The following is a 7,029-nucleotide window of genomic DNA, read 5'->3' on the forward strand; positions in this document are numbered from 1 at the left end:
CCGTGGCGAATATAGAATCGCAGGTTTCAGAGAGGCCACGCTCGACGCCATGCAAGATATAAATGGCCCTGGGCGAATAGCGTCCGAGAGGATAGACATGTTGTTCTCTTGACTGTGGAGGCTGGTTCAAATGGCTCTGAGCATTATGGGACATAACTTCTGAGGTCATCAGTCCCCTAGAGCTTAGAACTACTAAAAACCTAACTGAGGATATCACACACATCCATGCCCGAGGCAGGATTCGAACCTGCGACCGTAGTGGTCGCGCGGTTCCAGACTGTAACGCCTAGAACCGCTCGGCCACCCAGGCCGGCGACTGTGGAGGATTGCACAGCCAAGTCACTTACCTTAAGTCAGAAGTAGGCTCATTTACGGCAAGTTAAGTATCCACACAGACTGTGCAACGACCGCAGTCTGTCAGTGCAGCGAGCATCGTTGCTGTTTCCCTTTACACGAAAGCAGAGAAGGGCGCGCCAATAGTGGTGCGCCGAACGGAAACAATGGGCACAGGAGCAGCAGCACGTCATCGGTTCTGCATATACCATCAAGCTGCAGGAATCCATGTGTGGAGGCTCTGGCAGCAGGTTACGTTGTCTGACTGCATTCGTCGTCATGATAAGGCTCAGAATGTGGCATGATGGATGGGGCGCCAACGTGTTTTCAACGCGATCCTCTGGTTCGCATATCCGTTAATTCGGACAACAGTGGTTATATTTCTGACTTCTTACTGGCGCTATCTTTGAGATTTCCATGGCGTTATTTTCCAACAGGAACGCAAGAGAGCATGTTGCCTATGTCATCCTGACCTATCTCGATACACATGCTATTTGACTGCTACCCTGGCCACCACGTTCGACATTTCTCTCACCCAATGGGAACATCCGGTCTTAGGTTGCCGAGAGATTGACAAGTTCAAAAAATGGTTGAAATGGCTCTGAGCACTATGGGACCTAACATCTGAGGTCATCAGTCTCCTAAAACGTAGAACTACTTAAACCGAGGCAGGATTCCAACCTGCGACCGTAGCAGTCGCGCGGTTCCGGACTGAAGCGCCTAGAACCGCTCGGCCATCACGGCCGGCTAGATTGACAAGTCACCATTCGCTAGTCATTATATGTGATGGTCTCTGGACACTGCTCAAGCAGAGTGGAATGACTATCCACACCTGTCATCTATACTCGGTCTTTTTCAGCACCCACTCAGTTGGATTGTTGCTGTGGGAGGCTGCAGCTCTGTGTACTAAATTTCGCATGATGCATGCCCTTAAATCACGTATAAATCTGATCATGTATTATTCTTACTGAATTATACGCTGAGGTAACAAAAGTCATGGTATACCTTCCAATATCTGGTCGGACCTAAAAAAAAAAAAAAAAAAAAAAAAAAAAAAAAAAGGTTCAAATGGCTCTGAGCACTATGGGACTCAACTGCTGTGGTCATAAGTCCCCTAGAACTTAGAACTACTTAAACCTAACTAACCTAAGGACATCACACACATCCACGCCCGAGGCAGGATTCGAACCTGCGACCGTCGCGGTCGTGCGGTTCCAGACTGTAGCGCCTTTAACCGCTCGGTCACTTCGGCCGGCTGGTCAGACCTCCTTTTGTCCGTTATAGTCCAGCAACTCTCTGTGGCATGGACTCCGCAAGACGTTGTAAGATCCATGCAGAAATATCGGACCATGTTGCTGTCACTATAGCCGTCCTTTATTGCGACAGTGTTGCCAACGCAGGATTTTGTGTACGAACTGACCTCTTAATTATCTCGCATGTCGGGCAAATTCGTGGCCAAATCATTCGCTATGACTGTCCAGAATGTTCTTAAAACCAATCACGAACAGTTGTGGCCCGGTGACATGGCGCATTGTCGTCCATTAAAATTCCATCGTTGTTTGAAGACGTGACGTCCACGAATGCTTGCAAATGGTCTTCACGCAGTCGATGTAACCATTTCCAGTCAATGATCGGTTCATCTGGACCAGAGGACCCAGTCCATTCCATGTAAGCACGATTCATAGAATTACGGAGCCACCACCACGTTGCATAATGCCTTGTTGACGACTTGGGTCCTTGGATTTGTGGTCTGCGCCACATTCGAACCCTATCTTCAACTGAAACCAGGACTCATATTTCAAGGCCACGGTTTTCCAGTCGTCTAGGATCTACCCGATGTGGTCACCAGCCTAGGAGAGGCGCTGCAGAAGATGTATGCTGTTAGCAAAGGCACTCACGTCGGTCGTCTGCTGCCATAGGCCACTGAGGGTAAATTTCGCCACACTGTCGTAACGGATGCGGTCGCTGTATGTCCCACATTGATTTCTGCCGTTATTTCACGCAGTACTGTTTGTCTGTTTAAATGGCTCAAATGGCTCTGAGCACTATGCGACTTAACTTCTGATGTCATCGGTCGCCTAGAACTTAGAACTAATTAAACCTAACTAACCTAAGGACACCACACACATTCATGCCCGAAGCAGGATTCGAACCTGCGACCGTAGAAGTCGCTCGACTCCAGACTGTAGCGCCTAGAACCACACGGTCACTCCGGCCGGCTTTGTCTGTTTAGTGAAGGCCGTCGGCCACTGCGTTGTGGTGGTGACAGGCAATGCCTGAGATCTGGTGTTCTCGGCAGACTCTTGTCACTGTGGACTTCGGAATATTGAATTTCCTAACGATTTCCGAAATTATTGTGCCATGCGTTCAAAGTCTGTTGATTCCCGATGTGCGACCATAATCACGTCGGACACCTTTTTACGGAAATCACCTGAGTACAAATGATAGCTCCTCCAATGCACTGCCCTTTGTGTACGAGATATTAGCACCATCTGTTCAAAATGGCTCTGAGCACTATGGGACTTAACTGCTGTGGTCATCAGTCCCCTAGGACTTAGAACTACTTAAACCTAACTAACCTAAGGACATCACACACATCCATGCCCGAGGCAGGATTCGAACCTGCGACCGTAGCAGTTGCGCGGTTCCAGACTGTAGCGCCTAGAACCGCTCTGCCACTCCGGCCGGCAGCACCATCTGTATATGTGCGTATCGTCATCCCATGACTTTTTTCACCTCCGGGTACACGCACAAAAAGAGAAATTTCATTGTTTTCTACCCTTCTTGGCGTTGCAGTTTCAATGGCTAGCAGCGAATATTGCTCCATAAAATGAAATAAATTAACGAAAATCACATTCTTGAGTGACAATATAGTAGTCGACCGTACAGTTCGATGTGTGATATATTCTGATGCAATGAGAACAAAGGAGAGACTCTAATAATCCTTTTTCTTCTAAAAATGCAGAAAGGATTTCGCAAGTGAATAGAAAAAGCTAGACTGGGCGTCGATACAAACGTCAGAACGTAACTGCGGCTGCGTCAATGCGATTTGGGTCAGGCAGGGACGGTTATGCGGTAAGAGGATACAGCATCCGTCTGACATGTCGCCTGTCCCCGAAATAAAACTCGACGACCGCATTGTAAACGGGCTTACGGCGGTCATAGGATGCGTCGAAAATACGCGACTGTAGTGGCCGCTGATCCTGTTTGCCTGCGACAAGGGCGCGCCTCGGGCATGCCAGCTTATCCACCCACGACCGCTGCGATCGAGCCAGGCGTTTCCGACTCGCGACAAATGAGCTTAGGCGCTCACTCACCGTGCTGACTCTGGGCTCACGGAACAAAGCCAATTCTCAGAGGGCGTGTGCCGCTTACGCAATAAAGAACCGCATGTTACTCGCTTCAGCTGAAATAGAGATTACAGAGTAGGTGAATGACGAAGATATTCAGTACACAGAACTGCAAACGACGCTGGGGAACTGAATAACAACTTCTACCCGAAAGAGGCAAGTGTTTCTGAGTATCATTCACTGGTATCGTTCTGGGTCTAGAAGTGTCTAACGAAGATAGAAAGAAAAAGTCGGAGAACAGGAACGAGTGACGTCGTATTTCGTCACTGATTCATTTAGTTCATACTCGGTCATACAAGTCGACCAGAAATACATTACTGGCCATTAAAATTGCTACACCACGAAGATGACGTGCTACAGACGCGAAATTTAACCGACAGGAAGAAGATGCTGTGTTATGCAAATGATTAGCTTTTCAGAGCATTCACACAAGGTTGGCGCCGGTGGCGACACCTACCACGTGCTGACATGAGTAAAGTTTGTAAGTAGGCTGTTTAGGTTCTTATATTGGTAACGCCACGTAGCGCTCTGTATGAAAATCACTGGCTGTGCTGTGTGCAGTCTGTGGCTAGTTTGCAATGTTGTCTGCCATTGTAGTGTTGGGCTGTCGGCTGTTAACAGCGCGTAGCGTTGCGCAGTTGGAGGTGAGCCGCCAGTAGTGGTGGATGTGGGGAAGTGAGATGGCGGAGTGTTGAGAATGGATAATCTGGAGGTGTGTCCATCAGAAACAGTACATTTGTAAGAATGGATGTCATGAACAGCTATATATATTATGACTATTAAGGTAAATACATTGTTTGTTCTCTATTAAAATCTTTCATTTGCTAACTATGCCTATCAGTAGTTAGTGCCTTCCGTAGTTTGTATCTTTTATTTAGCTGGTAGTAGTGGCGCTCGCTGTATTGCAGTAGTTCGAGTAACGAAGATTTTTGTGAGGTAAGTGATTTGTGAAACGTATAGGTTAATTTAGTCAGGGCCATTCTCTTGTAGGGATTACTGAAAGTCAGATTGCGTTGCGCTAAAAATATTATGTCTCAGTTTAGTGTTGATCAGAATAAGTAAAGAGAGAAACGTCTGAGTACGTTCAGTTCTGCTCAGCTGTTTGAAAATCAAATGACGTAAGGGATTTACCAGCACAGTAATTCACTAATTTTTCTAAGGGGACGTTTCAAGTTTCCAACCGATTTCTCATACACAAACAGCAGTTGTCCGGCGTTGCCTGGTGAAATGTTGTTGTGGTGCCTCGTGTAAGGAGGAGAAATGCGTACCATCACGTTTCCGACTTTGATAAGGGTCGGATTGTAGCCTATCGCGATTGCGGTTTATTGAATCGCGACATTGCTGCTCGCGTTGGTCGAGATACAATGACTGTTAGCAGAATATGGAATCGGTGGGTTCAGGAGGGTAATACGGAACGCCGTGCTGGACCCCACTAGCAGTCGAGATGACAGGCATCTTATCCGCATGGCTGTAACGGATCGTTCTGCCACGTCTCGATCCCTGAGTCAACAGATGGGGACGTTTGCAAGGCAACAACCATCTGCACGAACAGTTCGACGACGTTTGCACCAGCATGGACTATCAGCTCGGAGACTCGGGGACCATGGCTGCGATTACCCTTGACGCTGCATCACAGACAGGACCACCTGCGATGGTGTACTCAACGACGAACCTGGGTGCACGAATGGCAAAACGTCATTTTTTCGGATGAATCCAGGTTCTGTTTGCAGCGTCATGATGGTCGTATCCGTGTTTGACGACATCGCGGTGAACGCACATTGGAAGCGCGTATTCGTCATCGCCATAGTGGCGTATCACCCGGCGTGATGGTATGGGGTGCCATTGGTTACACGTCTCGGTTACCTTTTGTTAGCATTGACGGCACTTTGAACAGTGGACGTTACATTTCAGATGTGTTACGGCCCGTGGCTCTACCCTTCATTCGATCCCTGCGAAACCCTACATTTCATCAGGATAATGCACGACGGCATGTTGCAGGTCCTGTACGGGCCTTTGTGGATACAGAAAATGTTCGACTGCTGCCCTGGCCAGCACATTCACCAGATCTCTCACCAATTGAAAACGTGTGATCAATGGTGGCCCAGCAACTGGCTTGTCACAATACGCCAGTCACTACTCTTGATGAACTGTGCATCGTGTTGAAGCTGCATGGACAGCTGTACCTCTAGACGCCGCCCAAGCTCTGTTTGACTCAATGCTCAGGCGTATCAAGGCCGTTATTACGGCCAGAGGTGGTTGTTCTGGATACTGATTTCTCAGGATCTATGCACCCAAATTGCGTGAAAATGTAATCACATGTCAGTTTTTGTATAATATATTTGTCCAATGAATACCCGTTTATCATCTGCATTTCTTGTTGGTGTAGCAATTTTAATGGCCAGTAGTGTAGATATTTTGCAACTTGAGGAAACAACGGAGGGAAAGTTACAGGAAAAACAAATTTTTGGAAAATGTGCGATGCAGTATTTGTCGGTAGGTATCCAGAAGTGAAGAGACTGGCATGCGAAGAGAACGAGTAGAGGACGGCATCAAGAAATGTGAGGTACTCTCCCGCCGGCATCAAGAAATACGACGTCAGATCTCTGGTAAGTTCGTTACCCATAAGACTGACGCTGCGTCTATGAAAAACTGGAAGATAAAAAATATTTGTTAGCGCTACTGACTGTCAACGCACTCAGTTTAGTGCTACAGACTTACCAGACACCGACGTTGGATAGTAATGGCGCTGACGTCTCCTAGTACTGAAAAGTAGCTAAAGGAGATAGCACAAAGAACGGTAATATGTGTTAGAAGCTGATGTGCCACGTAAACACACATTTATTTAACACTACTCATCTTTCCCATGAGTAAAGTTCTTACACTCTCCTTATATGGACTTTGAAGTATTATATCCAATCGGAAACCGTAACAATATGCTGTGCGTTGGTAATTAGCATTACAGACATTGTCTGCCCCGATAGCTGTGTGTTCGGCGTGACTGATTGCTGTCCTACGGACCCGGGTTCGATTCCTGGCTGGGTCGGAGATATTCTCCGCTCAGGGACTGGGTGTTGTGTTGTCTTCATCTTCATTTCATCCCCATCCGGCGCGCAGGTCGCCCAATGTGGCGTCGAATGTAATGAGACCTGCACCAAGGCGGCCGGACCTGCCCCGCAAGGGGCCTCCCGGCCAATGACGCCAAACGCTCATTTCCATTACATACATTGCCGAAAAGAGTGTTCACACCACAGTGATTCTGAAGGTAAGGTTACTTTCGCCTTCGTTAGCGCATTCTGTCATTGAGTTACTGCCACGCGAATTTAGTTGAAAGTTGCTGTATAAAAAA

The 7,029-nt window shown here is 47.6% G+C and overlaps 1 non-coding gene across 1 annotated transcript; it reads right to left on the reverse strand.

Moving 5' to 3' along the window:
- Window positions 1-226: 226 nt before the first annotated feature.
- On the reverse strand, window positions 227-310 carry Trnas-gga. Its single transcript is given in 2 exon segments — window positions 227-261; window positions 271-310. It is a non-coding gene; the product is annotated as a tRNA-Ser (tRNA).
- Between the last annotated feature and the right edge of the window lie 6,719 nt (window positions 311-7,029).

This window comes from Schistocerca piceifrons, chromosome 4 (assembly GCF_021461385.2).
Source record: "Schistocerca piceifrons isolate TAMUIC-IGC-003096 chromosome 4, iqSchPice1.1, whole genome shotgun sequence".
In the NCBI taxonomy this organism is placed as follows: Eukaryota; Metazoa; Arthropoda; class Insecta; order Orthoptera; family Acrididae; genus Schistocerca; species Schistocerca piceifrons.